General features: G+C 48.6%; 1 long non-coding RNA gene across 2 annotated transcripts; it reads right to left on the bottom strand.

Moving 5' to 3' along the window:
- Positions 1-2,705: 2,705 nt before the first annotated feature.
- Positions 2,706-15,287, bottom strand: LOC130543781 (uncharacterized). 2 transcript variants are annotated; one of them, XR_008959389.1, is made up of 3 exons: positions 14,993-15,287; positions 11,949-12,088; positions 2,706-3,330 (listed from the first exon to the last, which is right to left on the bottom strand). It is a non-coding gene; the product is annotated as an uncharacterized LOC130543781 (long non-coding RNA). The 2 variants fall into 2 exon arrangements; XR_008959388.1 differs by lacking the exon at positions 2,706-3,330 and adding an exon at positions 8,180-9,343.
- Positions 15,288-15,340: the final 53 nt, after the last annotated feature.

The following is a 15,340-nucleotide window of genomic DNA, read 5'->3' as shown; positions in this document are numbered from 1 at the left end:
AGTCCTCTGGGAGACCTTGGAGGGCTAAGAGCTGAGTCCTCTGGGCTCATCTGCACATGCATCCCAGATCAAGCCACTTGTCCCTCCCCTGCGGTCTCCTAGCCCAGTCTCCATCATCTCTGCCGGCGACAACCGCACTGACCTCGCTGATCCCTGCTTCTGCCTTTGCCCCAACAGTCTGTTCTTAAACAGGCACCACACCCATCACTTCCTTTAAAGTGCTCAGGCGCCCTCCCCCTTACCCTTGGAAACTGCTCCTGGAGAGCTCTGGCCCCTGCCCATCATCACTCAATAGCCCTCCGTCCTGCTTTACTTTCCTTCTCTGACCTCCCTCTGGTGCATTATATATTCTATGTTCGTTTCCTTCATCCCTCCACTAGGTTATAAGCTCCATGAAACCAGGGTTTGTGTTCTTCACTTTTGTACCCTGAGCCCCCGGCACAGTGTCTGACTCATGGCGGGTCCTCAACAAATAACTGGTTGGATGAACCTGTGAAAGAGATAGGGCCTCCCTCTCTCAACTCAAGGGTGACGACTGTACTGCCCCCGCAGGCCCCATGTGGTCGTCTCTAGGTAACTACAGTCCCTCCCTTCTCCCCAAAGCAGGTTCTTATTCAGCCACAGGGGGGCATCATCCCAGAGGCACCTGTTGATTCCAGCAAAGGAACTAAGAAGGTGGAGCTAAAAATTGTTGTGTATTAGGAAGGGGGAGCAGAGTGTGAAGGGAATGCCCCCTAGCCCTTTCCCTGCCCTGCCTGAGCTGGACTAGGATGTTTATTAAGAGCGAATTACCCTCCATATTGAGCACCTGAGACCTTCAATGTCAAGACCAGGTCTTCAGCTGTAACTGATGATAATAGCAGCATCCAATACTTTGTGCCAGGCCCTGTATGTACCTCACTTCGTGTAGTCTGACAGCAACCAGAGGTACTGTGGTTAGCTCATTTAATGGAGAAAGACAGAGTCTTAGCATGCTAAAGGACTAACCTGAAGTCCCACACTGCGAAAAAAGCAGAACCAAGATTTGAATCCCAACCGCCTGACCAAAGCCATAGCCCTTACCACCAAACTACTGCTCTGAAAAAGGCAGGTCCAAGGACAGAGGCAGGACAGATGACTGGGGCAGGGGGAAATCAGGGAGGGCTTCTTAAAAGAGGGCACCCTTGAGCTGAACTATGAAGGATGATCAAGGGTTGGTTCTTTGACAAAGAGACAAAAAGATTTCCCTTCCTTAAGAGACAAACCCAAAGGATGTGTGAAGGTGTGGGGCAGGCCGATCTGGCTGACCTCTGGGCTCTGAGAGGGAGCCAGTGCCAGGGACAGCATCTGGTCCCCTACTGAGGGACAAGAGTAAGTCCCCCGTCAGACTTGGGAGATGAGAGCAAACTGATGAAACCAAGAATGGACCCCAGAAGCTGGGGCCCAAGCCCTTCCTCCTCAACTCCCCTCTCTCTGCCCTGCAGTTTTCCCATTTGCAAAGTGGTTTGTCTGCAGAATTAAGGGAATCAAAACACCTAATGCTCTTAGCCTAGTGACCTGAGTTGTCAGTAACACTATTTCCCAAACCTCTGAGTTCCTGTGTCCCCAGATCAGCCAGTACTGTTGATTTTGAAAACCACGCTCCAGCCTCCAGGGCAGATTTAGGACAACTAACTCCCCACAGGTGACAGAGTTTATCAAGATTTCAGACTGATAAGGTGGCTGGTCAGCTTGAGTGACCCTTGCACCGTCTCTTCCTGGGTCCAGGGTCTGTCCTTTCTGGCTTGATTTTCAGCCAAGAACCTGAAAGTCAAGGTCCCAATCAGCTGAGACCCAGAAGGCTCTGACCAGGTGGCTTATCAATGATCGTCTATCCCAAGATGATGAGACAGCTTCCCCTCCAGGCAGACCAGACAGGTGCCGAAATCCCCAGTGGTGGCCAGATTTCAAGAGAGACTTTGAACTCTGAACACTCTCAGCTCTCCAGCCAGATGACAGAGATCTATGGTGGGGGAGGGGGAAGTCCTAGGGGACAAGAGTTGTCACGAAGGCCTGACAATTATCTGAACCAAGTCCTTGAAGCCCCAAAGGCTTGGGTAGAAGTAACCAAGAGATAATTTTCCCAGGCCCCTGAGCTGGACCTGGATTTGAATTTCACCCCACCCCTTAACTGGCTGTGTGTCCTTGGACCAGCTGCTTCCCTCTCTGAGCCTTAATGCCCTCACTTCTAAAAGAAGACAGTGATTTTAACTTCCTCAGATGGTTCCTGTGAGAAGTAAGTGAAATAACCCGTAGAGGCTCACACTCGAGCATCCAGTGTTACTTGGTCAGGGCAAGAGGTAGACCAGTGAGCTTGCTAACAGCCCTCTGTTTTCACAGGGGCAGCTGAGATCTTGAAGCATAAGAAAGCGCACTTTCTAAAATCCAGGTCTCTCGAAGATTCAGAATATTAAAACAAGTGAGAAAGGGGCAGCTGGGTGGCTCAGTCGGTTAAGCGTCTGCCTTCGGCTCAGGTCATGATCCCAGGGTCCTGGGATCGAGCCCTGCATCGGGCTCCTTGCTCAGCGGGAAGTCTGCTTCTCCCTCTCCCTCTCCTGCCTGCTACTCTGCCTGCTTGTGTTCTATCAAATAAATAAAATCTTTTAAAAAATAGATAAAATCTTCTTTAAAAATAAAAAATTCAAACAAGTGAAAGAAATGTAGCCCATAGTACCCATCAGCCAACAAGGGTTGGTGAGCACGTGCTTGGTGCCAGGCCCCAGGGTTCATGGTGAGCCACCAGGTTCGTCCAGGGTCCCACCCCGTGTACAGTCTGCAGAGAAGGACGGTAAATAAAGGACAGCAAAGATGGTGGGGGAGAGACTGACCCCAGGAGCTTCTCACAGGCGGATGTGACCTGTCAGGGGGCCAGGGAGCCTTCTCCAAGGAGGGGACTTTGGAGCCGAGAACTGGATGTTGCACAGATATCAACCAGGTGGTCAGAGAGTAGGGGGAGAATGTTCTGGGAGGAGGGACAGAAGGCACAAAGGCCCGTTAGCTCAAGAGCGTGTAGTGCATCCTGGGAGTGAGACCTGCGCACATGAATGAATGAATAGCTGTGGATCAGTCTTTGTAATATAAGACGTTTCCAAATGAATCTAAATGTCCATCCACCCAGACGGTTAAGTAAATTCTGGATACAGTCACATAGTAAATACAGTGCAGCCATTTGTAAAGAATGAGTTCTCCATGCATGAAAATGGATGTTCTCCAAGATACCTGGTAAGTCATTTCCAGGAATAGGGCTCGCCGTGTGCCAGACACTGTTCCAAGCACTTGATGAAAATTAACTCGTGATCCTCACCAACCGCGCTGGGGAGAAAGAAAAGAGAAACATGGAAAGTGGGTAACTTGTTCCAAGTCACTCACCAGTAGGTGGAGGAGGCAGGATTTGAACTTGGGGCCTGCATCCAGCATCTCTGCTGGATGGTTTTTCCCTCCCTCCTTCCGCAGTAGTTTGCTTCTGCAGGAGGCAAAACTTCACCGCTACCCAGCTTAGGTTTTCAGCTGGGACTCAACAAAAAGTAGATTAACAAGAGAAAAAAACTTGTACTGATTCCTGCAGCACACCTTACTCAGAGAAACCTAATGAAAAGCAACTCAAAATGGCAGCTTAGAATTCCAACCTAGAAAGCGTCTTCTACAAAGAACAATACATTTGCAGCGAAATGACAGGACAAACGGAAATGACTTAAGGCTTCTGAAGGTAGCAGACTGTGGAAAGGTAAATATAGGGGAGGGGACGACTGGAGGAAGGTTTGTTTGCAAATTCCTCTGGTGTCATGTCCAGATTTATATCTGTCTCCAATAAAAGGAGAATTTATATCCTGCCTTGAGGCAGAAAAGAGGGAGCTTTTTCTGAGCTTGCTGCTTCTTAATTGCCTTCAGCTCAAAATAATTCTTATGTCAAAGAGGCATATTTTGAGATGACGTATTCTGGTTTCCTTCACTTCCATCCATATAAAATAAAATGGTCATAAATACGTATTTGATTGTATCTATAGAGACCCCTCCACTCTGGAAAGATACACCAAAGAGTAATTGTGCGTGCCGGGAGCTGGGGCACCTGGGGGGCGGAGGGATGGCGTGGGAGGGGGATTATTTTGCACTGCTTTTTTTTTTTTTTTTTTTTTTGCTTCTTGCTTTAGAATTTTGTATCATGCACTTTTAGTTCCTATTAAAGATCCTGCTGGCTCGGGGAAGAGGATGGATTCACAACACGTATGCTTTGTATAGGAGTGCAACTTGCTCGGACCACCTCGGAAAGTGAATTTTCCTAGATGTGAATCCAAGAGAAATGAGGGCCTGTGTCCAAAAAAGGCATTTCAACAGCCCTAAACGAGAAACAGCAGGAGTCCCCTGAATGGTAGAACATACAAATTGACGTGTCTAGTACACGACGGACTACCACACCGCGGGGCAAGTGACCAGGGGACCCCTGCCCAAACACGCCGATGAATTTCATGGACATAACGTTCATCCAAAGAATCCGGACCCAAAAGAACACATACATGAAACGAATCTGTGGGGTCAGAAGTCAGGATCAAGGGCACCCTCGGGAGAGGGAAAAGGAGCAAATGGAAAGGCTCAGTGGGACTTGTTGGGGGCTGGTCGTGTGGTGTCCGTTGAATTGGATGATGGTTGCTCAAATGTGTTCAGTCTGTGAGAACTCATCGAGATCACACTTCTGACGTGGAAGTATCTGTATGTATGTCACCCAAGAATAAAAGGCTTCAAGAATGAAAAAGTAGCCGGGAGGCGTTTGCAACTGTCAAGGTAAGAGCCAGGCCTGCCTGGAGCCCTGACGGTGGGATGGAGAGGGGGCTGCGGAGAGGGGTGGGGCGGGGGGGAGCCCGAGAAGCCAGGAGGGCACCCAGCGTCTGGCCAGCTGCTTATGGTGCAGCCAGAGAGAGGCTGGTAGCAGGCACAGGCTGGCAGGAGTATGAGGAGCGCGGCTTTTGTGATGCCTGGGGGATGGCAGGACAGATGTCATTCCAAGAAATGGTTGGCTGTGTCTGAGTTCAGAAGAAAGATCTAGAATCTTTGATTTTGCAAAGTCCAACTTGGAGCTCTTTCCAAGAGGAAAGACTCACCGGTCAGGCAAAACAGCCTTTTTCCCTCTATGCTTTATGCCCGGAGCCCTGGGGGCCTGATGGAAACTGGCAGGTCTAACTGGTGGGCTCCGAGGGGAGACCATTCCTGCCCTTCTCAGTAGCCAGGGCTCAGGGGCCAAGCGCTCAGGAAGCTCAGTGAATGAGAAGGGGTGGAGTAAGTGTTCCCCAAGGCCTGAGCCTGAGCGGGAGATAGGTCAAGGGCTGAGTTAACAGTAAGTCCACCCGGACACTGCCAGGTGGTCCCAGGGAAGGTCGCCGGGGCTGGTCTGTGCCGCACTCAAGGCAGTGGCCCCAAAGAAACGGAAATGAAAACAAAGAACTTCATGTATTCTTACCATGTATTCTTACTACAGAGCCTCAAACATGCCCCTTCTTAGAGAGTCAGAGGATCCCATGACAAGGTGGGGGGCACGAGAAGCAATGCTCCTAACCATGCACCGGACTGCCCGCACACCCTCTCCTCCACCATCTCCACGGTGCTCTACCCCCTGCCTCCCTAGCGTCCACTGCTTCACCTCCTGCCCCTCTGCCGTGCCCAGTTACCCACCCTCCCCCTCCTGCCCTTCCACGCCCACCACTGCCACCAATTCCAGCAGCATGCGCTTCCTTGCCTCTCCTCTCCCCTCCCCTCCCCCTCCTCTCTCTCCAGCTCCAGGACCTTCACCCCTGTTTCTTCCAAACTCAAGCTATCTGAGAAGGCCCACAGTGCACAGGGGGGAAAAAATTTAAAGGAAAGATATTAACAGTAATTTTTTCTGATTAGACCTGATGATTTGAAACATCTCAAACAATAGAAGTTTCTGTTCTCCGTGATCCAGCATCACCACCCCGGAACAGGACATCATCATTCAATGCCCATCCTTCCCGACTCCTCTTCTAGGATGACAGTTAATAACTGAGTGCTTACTTCCTGCCAAACACGGTTCTGAGCGCTTCAAGTGAAAACTTTCCATGACATATTTCTAAATGTCATTCTCAAAACAACCTTATGAAGCGTGCACCATTTTTCCTCTGTTTTACAGGTGAAGAAACTGAGGCACGGAGGGGAAGAGGAATTGTCCTGTTTCCTCATCTCCTACCCTTCTCCTCACACTGGGCTCCTTGCTGTTTCTCGGCCCTGCCTGGCACGCCCCACCTCCTGGCCTTTGCATCTGCTTTTCTGTCTGCCTGGAACACACTTCCAGATCTTTACGTGGTCCAGCCACATGCACACACACACACACACACACACACACACACTAAATGCAGGTGTGTGATCAAATGCCACCTCCTGGAAGGCCTCCCCTTACCCCCACCCCCTTCAACCAGCTTTGTTTTGCTTCATAACGTTTTTTACTACCAGCCATATTCATTCTCCCACTCAACACGTATTTAACAAGACCCTCAGGTGAGCCAGGTACTGTTCTGAGTACGGGGGCTGCAGCAAGGAAAAGACAGACGCAAGCTCCACCCTCAAGGAACTGACACCCTCGGGGAAACAGGCTTTATTCCATTGCCTCCTAACAGCGGGCCTCTATCCTGGCTCCCTTTATGAGCCATGTGGCTCCATCCTTAACCTTTCTGAGCCTCAGTCCTCCTCCCATCTGTAAAACTGGGCCAATCATAGAGCCCAGCACGCGGGCTGTTGCACAAATGAAATGAGCTAGAGGGCCTGGCTGGCTCAGTCGGTACAGCATTGGACGCTTGATCTCGGGTTCGAGTTTGAACCCGATGTTGAGTGTAGAGATTCATTTTTTAAAAAGGAAATGAGCTAATCTAATAGCAACTGTTCAGTAATTATTAGCACTTATTATTATGGTTGTGATTATCATTATTAGGCTCTGTAGGGAAGCAGAAGTGGTCACTCTTTCCACAGAGGACCCCAGGGCCCCAAAGTTTCTCAGAGCAGACAGAGATCAGTGGGGGCAGAGGAGGCATGAGAGAGGAAACAGGCCTTGAGCCAGGACTCAAAGAGGGGGTGGGATTTGGAGAGGTGGGAGTTGGGGAGAGAAGGCTCTCCAGGCAGCTCTCACTGCATGGACGCAGGGAGGCGGGACTGAGCACAGGGGCCCAAGTGTGCTTCTCTCTTTTTGTTGCCCCTCGGAAAACGCACATGCTGGCTGGACGCCCTCGTCTGCCTCTCATGCCTGGTGCTGGTTCTGGGGGTGAAGGGACAGCCCCTTAAGGAAGCAGGAAGCAGGCACCTAATGGGTTTAAGAGGGTGGGAGTGGTCTCATGCCCCAGGGACTGGAAGCACGAGACTGTGGGGACACCCAGATAAAGAAGAAATGTCATCAGGACACTTAAGTGAGGCTCAATCCTAACCTGAACTTGGCCAAACCCCAAAAGGGTTGGCAGAATGGAGACCAGCCTGGCCAGAACCACTTTGCCCTGCTGTGGATGGAGCAGTCCAGGGATGACAATTGTTTTTCTCCTGCCTTTTTGCTCTGTCAAGGCCACCAACATCTCCACATCGCCAAGTCAAATGGCCACTACTCTGGCCCCTTGTCCTCCCCGTAGCCTCCATATAGTGTCCACCGGCCCCTCAGGGCTTCCAGAGGTCCTGCTCTCACTCACCTGCCTTCCCAGCCTCCTTGGCAGGATCCTTGGTCGGTCAGTTGGTTGGTTGGTTGGTTGGTCAATCGGTCAGTTGGTCGGTAGGTCAGCCAGCCGGTTGGTTGGTTTTGAGCACTTTCTTACTTCCTACCACTACAAGATGCTCCAGGCTCATCTTGTATATTTCCTACCCTGATCCTAGATTGGGTATTTCTTCAAGGAGCCCTGGTTCCTTTTATTGGAGAATAGTATTAAAAACCGAGATCTCGGGGGCGCCTGGGTGGCACAGCAGTTAAGCGTCTGCCTTCAGCTCAGGGCGTGATCCTGGCATTCCGGGATCGAGCCCCACATCAAGCTTCTCCACTAGGAGCCTGCTTCTTCCTCTCCCACTCCCCCTGCTTGTGTTCCCTCCCTCTCTCGCTGGCTGTCTCTCTCTGTCAAATAAATAAATAAATCTTTAAAAAAAAAAAAAAGAAACCGAGGTCTGAGTGCTAAGTGGGCTCCTTGCTCTTTGCATGTCCTTCTTTTAGGCCCTGACAGCCAACAGAGCAAAGAAATATACGTGTGTATACTAATCTGTAATATACACGTATCCATAAATATTTCTGTATGTAACCATCTGTATCTATAGTAAATTTAACATAGTTCTTACTGACGGCTCTTTTTACAGCTCTTTTTTATAATGTCAATTTCGTTGCTGAGATTATCTATTTTTTTCCTTCATTTCATGGGAATTTGTAATTGATTGTTGAAGCATTTTTATGATGGCTGCTTTCACACCTTCTCGGATAATTCTAACTTCAGATTCATCTCAACGCTGGAGTCTGTTGATTGTTTTTCTCGTTCAAGTTGTGCTTTTCTTGGTTCTTATTAGGATGGGTGATTTTCAGTGGTATCCTGGGCATTTTGCCTATTATGTCTGGAAACACCAGGTGCTATCTAAACCCTTTATTTTAGCAGGCAGGCACCCTGTTTAGGTCTGACATCCAGGTCCTGGACCATTTTTGTGGGCTGCGGTTCCAATGACAGTAGTGATTTTGGTCAGTTTGGTTTATCTGGTATTATCGGGTCTTCTACTGGCTTCCGCTCATGCTCCGAGGAGGGTAGAAGGGGTTTCCCCAGGCCTGGCTGCCCTGTGTCTCTTGGTAGGGAGGGAAGCGTCAGACTTACTGTGGCGGCTTGTCTTGGCAGAGTCCGTCCCGCTGTTCCACCTGCTCACCCCCGGGTCACCCTGTGGGGAAAGTGAGCGCTTCTCCCACATACTTACTCTTAGTGGTGTTGGGCTCACCAGATATTGGCGGGGAGGCTCCCTTCAATCCAGGGCTGCCTACCTGTGTCAGACGGACCTGGGCACGTTTCTGGTTTTATGTGATTCTTGTTTCCTAAGGCTCTTGTGGCAAATTACCATGGACTTGGTGGCTTAAAACAACAGAATGTTTTCTCTCCGTTCTCGAGGCCAGAAGTCCAAAATCGGTATCACCTTGGCACACCAAGGTGTCGACAGGACCACACTCCTTCTGGGGGCTCTAGGGGAGAAACTGTTCCCTGACTCTTCCAGCTTCTGGTGTCGGCTCTTTTTTCTTGGTTTGTGGCTACATCATTCTGGTTTTTAACGCCAGCATCTTCAAATGTCCCAGCTCTGTGGTCACATCACCTTCTTTTGGCGGGGGTGGGAGCTGGGGGGAGGGTAAGGGAGAGGGAGAAGGAGAGACAGACAGAAATCTCCTTCTACTTTCCTCTTATATACATGCAATTGCATTTAGGGCCACCCTGATAATCCCAGATAATCTCCCCGTCACAAGATCCTTACCTTAATAGTATCTGTAAAAGGTCTTATATCCATGTAAAGTAACATTTACAGGGGCCAGGGATTAGGACCTGACTTCTTCGGGAGACCATTTTTCAGGCCACCACGTATAGCCATAGGTAACTTACCCCACGTCACTACACCTCAGCTTTGTCTTCTGTAAAAGGGGGTTAGTAACAGTGATGTCAGGATGAGGATTCTATAAACCACTATATACAAAACACCTGTCACTGCATTTCATATACTCAGGTCAGCCACCTGTTGCCTTGCTAGATGGAAGGAAAGATTCCACCGTGGGAGAAGGATGGGGTCACAAAGGGTGGGAGGCGGGTGGTAGAAGTCTACGTGCTCTGGCTTCCCACTGAGGGCACAGATCCTGCAAAAAGCAGAGTCAGCTAGGATAAGGGGAAAGTCAAAAGCACTTAAGAAGGTCACTCCTGAAGGTAAAGCCCCACATCTTAGGTGAGGCTTACAAAGTTCCCTGAAGTTGCCCATACTTCTAGATCAGGCTGGGGAAGCTGCCAGTGGGGGACCTCAGTGCCAGAAGTGATACTCAAAAGAGTTAACAACCAGCAGGACGATGCAGGTCACAAGACCGTCCCTTGGTTGGAACAGGTTCCTGGGGTCCCTGCTGTGCCAGATTACCACCTCTTCAATTGCTGGATCACAGAGAGGTCTGAGAAGGCGGTGCCCTAGGGAGGAGGAGGGAGGAGGGCAATAGGGGACAGGGGGCACTGCTATCTAGTAACAGTTTTGCAGGTATTTTAGTATTTTAATAATCACTGAGATCTTTGTGGTGGATTGTATGTCCCAGAAATGGCTGTAACAACATCTCCCATCCCACCTGCTCTTCTTAATGATGTGACTTTTACCCTCCTCCCATTGAGAAGTGAGGTCTAGGTTTCCTTTCCTTCAATCTAGGGTGGGGGTGAGGCTAACTTATGAAATAAGTAATGTGATGTGACTTATACGAGATTATATCCTAAAATGTGATACAGCTTCCACCTGGTTCTCTCGGGACACTCCCTATTGGAATCCACCCCCCACGCTGTAAGGAAGCCAAAGAGCCTTCGGAGAGGCCACTTATAAGTATAAACTAAGCAAACAAGGTCCTGGATTTCTGATTGGAGGACCAAAAAGAGGAGCCCCAGCAAAGCAAAAATGTATTGAGGCAATCACAGAGAGGGAAGAGCCCAGGAAAGCAACCTAAAAAGTTGTTTATAAGCATCTGGGCCCGTCCCCCTGTTTCGTATATGTGAATTAAACACTGAACAGTTGGCATAGACTTTGAGAATTTACTATAGGATTGACTGCCCAGGTCCTAGACAGACCCCTAAGTGTGCACATACAGGATGGATTCCAATGGTATGGGAGAGGCTTTGAAAGTAGAAATGACCTCGAAATCATAACCCACAGAAGGCTGGTTGGAACTCACAGCCTGAGCCAATCTGGTCAATTGCCTGCTAGAAGAAAATACCAACATTCTCCGTAGGATTTTTAAAAGACTCTGAGTATTAATAACATGACATTCAGAATGTCCAGATACATTCCCAAATGACCTGACATATGAAGAAACATGAAAATCTCAGCTCACATGGGAGAAGACATTCAACAGATGCCAGTGTTGAGATAGCACAGCTGTTGGAATTATCTGACAGTCTTTAAAGCAGCTACTATAGGGGCACCTGCCTGGGTGGCTCAGTCAGTTAAACATCTGTCTTCCATTCAGGTCCATGAACCTGGGTTCTTGGGATCGAGCCCCATCAGGCTCCCTGCTCAGCCTTTCTCCTAGTCCTACCTCTTAGAGTCACTCATTATTTCTATTTTAAGTTCTTCCGGTTGCTAAAGTTTGATTTTAAAAGATTTGAACACTGGGGGCGCCTGGGTGGTTCAGTTAGTTAAGCATTTGACTCTTGATTTTGGCTTGGGTCATGATCTCAGGGTTGTGGGATCAAGCCCTGTGTTGGGCTCAGCAGGAAGTCTGCTTGGGATTCTCTCTCTCTCCCCCTCCCTCTGCTCCTCCCCCCACTCTCTCTCTAAAATATATAAGTAAATAAATAAATAAATAAATAAATAATAAAATAAAATATATAAGTAAATCTTTCAAAAAAATAAAAAATAAAAGATTTAAACACAACATCTTTATCAATGGATAACTAGGCTTAAGCTAACCAATTAAGTCTTACAAGAATATAAATCATAATTTTGTAAAAAAATTAAAAACGAGGCTGTGTATGAACATAGAACAAAAAACCAACTTGGAATTCAACACCAAAAAAATCCAATTAAAAATGGGCAGATGACATGAACAGACATTTTTCCAAAGAAGACACCCAAATGGCCAACAGACACATGAAAAGATGCTCAACATCAGTAATCATCAGGGAGTTGTAAATAAAACCATAATGAGGTATTACCTTTTACCTGTCAGGATGGCTAGAATAAAAAAGACAAGAAATAACGTATTGGGGCACCTGGGCGGCTCAGTCGTTAGGCGTCTGCCTTCAGCTCAGGGTCCTGGGATCAAGTCCGGCATCGGGCTCCCTGCTCTGCTGGGAGCCTGCTTCTTCCTTTCCCACTCCCCTGCTTGTGTTCGCTCTCTCGCTGTCTCTCTCTGTCAAATAAATAAATAAAATCTTTAAAAAAAAAAAGAAACAACAAGTATTGACAAAAATGTGGAGAGAAAGGCACCAGCTTGCACTGTTGGTGGGAAGGTAAATTGGTGCAGCCACTGTGGAAAACAATATGGAGGTTCCTCAAAAATTAAAAATAGAAATACCATACCATCCAGTAATTCCACTACTGGGTATTTTTTTACCCAAAGAAAACCAAAAGAAACTAATTTGAAAATATATATGCATGCTTATGTTTATTGCAGCAGTATTTGCAATAGTCAAGATATGGAAGCAAGTGTCTGCTGGCAGATGAATGGGTAAAGAAGATGCAATGTACATAGTGGAATATCAGCCATAAAAAAAGGATGAGATCTTGCCATTTGCGACAACATGGATGGACCTAGACGGTCTGATGATGAGTGAAGTCAGTCAGACTGAGAAAGACAAGTACCACATGATTTCACTTCTATGTGAAACCTGAAAAACAAGACAAATGAATAAACAAAAAGCAGCAAAAACAGTCCCATACAGAGAACATACTGATTGTTGCCATTGGGGAGGGGGGCAGGAGAATGGGAAAATGGGCGAAGGGGAGTGGGAAGTACAGGTTTCCGGTTAGGGGATGAAAGGTACAGCATAGTGGGGCGCCTGGGTGGCACAGCGGTTAAGCGTCTGCCTTCGGCTCAGGGCGTGATCCCGGCGTTATGGGATCGAGCCCCACATCAGGCTCCTCTGCTATGAGCCTGCTTCTTCCTCTCCCACTCCCCCTGCTTGTGTTCCCTCCTCGCTGGCTGTCTCTATCTCTGTCGTATAAATAAATAAAATCTTTAAAAAAAAAAAAAAAAGAAAGGTACAGCATAGGGAATATAGACAACAGTATTGTCATAGCATTATATGGTGACCTGTGGCCGCTACACTTGTGGTGAGCACAGCATAATGTATAGACTGGTCGAATCACTATGTCATATGCCTGAAACTCAAGTAACGTTGTGTGTAAACTATACTTCAATAAAAAAGAAAAAAAAAAAAGCCAGGTTGGAAAGGAACTCTCCCAGTTACTTAAAAAGGCTTACAAGTATTTAATACGTGCCCCTCGTGTTACATAGCACACATCTCTCCTGGGGCCAGTTCATCTCAGGCCTGTCCTACAGCTCACTACTGATAGCTGAAATGCAGTCACGTTTCCATTCCCCAAAGCAGTGAAGAAGAGTGGGCACACACCTGAGGTTCTTGGCGAATCCCCCAACAAAACGGTAAACAAAGTCTTATATCTATGGATTGGGATGGATGTTGTCTCAAAGACAGGTCTATGTTTTGAACTGATGCCCAGTCCAGAGCCATGAGAGAACTACTGGATCACAGAATGAAAATGAGGGAAGCCACAGGCTGCTGGGCTTCAGGGCAGGCTGGGCCAGGAACTCTGCAGTCTGACTTTCTCCAGGAGGTGGTAGAGGTGGCAGGGTGGGGTAGAGGGGCAGTCCTGGCCACTGGTGAGCTCTCCCCTTTTAATTTTGTCTTTTTTTTTTTTTTATGTAGGTGGAACCCAACACGGGACTTGAACTCATGACCCTGAGATCAAGATCTGAGCTGAGATCAAGAGTTGGTGCTTAACCGACTGAGCCACCCAGGTGCCCCTAATTTTGTATCTTAATATCCATTCTTCCCTTCTTCTGTAGGCACAGAAACCCTATTTTTAGTTGGGCACAGGGACATCCAGAATGAAGACTATATATCCCAGCTTCCTATGCAGCTCAATTTGGCCACACAACTAAGTAACAGCCAATGGGTGTGAGGGGAAGAGATGCATGCAACTTCTAGCTCATGCACTTACAAGGAGGGGGGATATGCCCTCACATTCCACCTTTCCCCCTTTCCACTGGTTGGGATGCAAACATTCTGGAGAGCCAGTTTGGGTCATGCATATGAGAGTAGGATCCCAGGGATGGAGAGGCCCAAGTAGAAGGATCAGCCTGCCAAGCCGAACAGCCTGCCCTACCTGCCTCTGGACTGTTACGAGAGACAACTTTGGTCTCCTTTCAGCCACTGTTACTTTGGTTTCTGTTATAGCCCGTATCCGAAATAATACAAAAGTCGCGAAAGCTGTCACAAGTTTCCGGAGATGATTCTTCTTTTTCTTCTTTTTTTTCAGAGAGAGAAAGAGCACACAAGCAAGGGGAGCAGCAGGCAGAAGGAGAAGCAGGCTCTGATGCAGGACTCGATCCCACGACCCTGGGATCATGACCCGAGCCAAAGGCAGGCGCTGAACCCACTGAGCCACCCAGGCGTCCCTCTTCCTGAGATTCTAGGGAAGGGGACATACATGATGGGAAGAGTGTCAAAGAACTTTGCGGTGATGTTTAAAATATCTCAGGAGCACATACAGGAAGCCCCAGAGAAGGGTTATCCACAGCTGCCTCCCTCCGATCGTGCGCTGTGTCACAATGTTCCCTGTCCCTGGGGCCACAGTACCTCTGCGTGCTCCTTCTACCCCGACATACACACAGCGCGTCAACTCCTTCAGACCTTGGCTAAACCTGGCTACCTCAGGGAAGCATTCCACACACCCGACTAAGTTAGGCATCTCTGTTACACGCGCCTCAGAGCATAACGCCATGTACCACTCAGTTCTAACCAATTTGAAACTTCACATTTATCTCTGCGGTAATTTGATGGTGTCTCCCGCACCAGACTGTAAATTCTGAGAGGTCAGGGACTGACTCTGTCTCCTTCACTGTTGCTTCCCCAGCACCTAGCACAGTGCACCGCATATGGTAGGCGCTCAATAAGAACCCAAGTATGTAAGCAATGAATGAATGAATGAATGAACGAACGAACGAACGAACGAACGAACGGGTGAAATCCCGACATGACATGACAGGTTTCATGCAGGGCAGTGTAAATACCGACTCCTCCTCTTCCAACGAAGAAAAGCAGAGCTCAGAATCTTGAACCATTTGGTGAACGCTAACGTGAACGCACACATGCGCTGACCTCCCACAACCATCCTTTTTACGCAAGTGTGTACTTCAAAGCGTGAACCTGCTCAAAGTCACCCAGCCAGTAAGCGGCCGACCCCCAGTCATTACTCCCATTTCCCAGATGCGGGAACTTGGAGAAAGAGACGCCGGCCCGGCCGGGAAAGGAAGGGTGGGGGAAGCAGGACGGCGCTCCAGACGGCTGCATCCGGAGGCCTCGGGGCCGCCGGGCTTCCGGTCCTCCAGCCCGCGGCCCGGGCTGCGGGGACGTGCGCG

This window comes from Ursus arctos, unplaced genomic scaffold (genome assembly GCF_023065955.2).
Source record: "Ursus arctos isolate Adak ecotype North America unplaced genomic scaffold, UrsArc2.0 scaffold_16, whole genome shotgun sequence".
Taxonomy (NCBI): domain Eukaryota; kingdom Metazoa; phylum Chordata; class Mammalia; order Carnivora; family Ursidae; genus Ursus; species Ursus arctos.
Note: the sequence above shows the minus strand (reverse complement) of the source record. Positions and strands in the feature narration are given on the sequence as shown.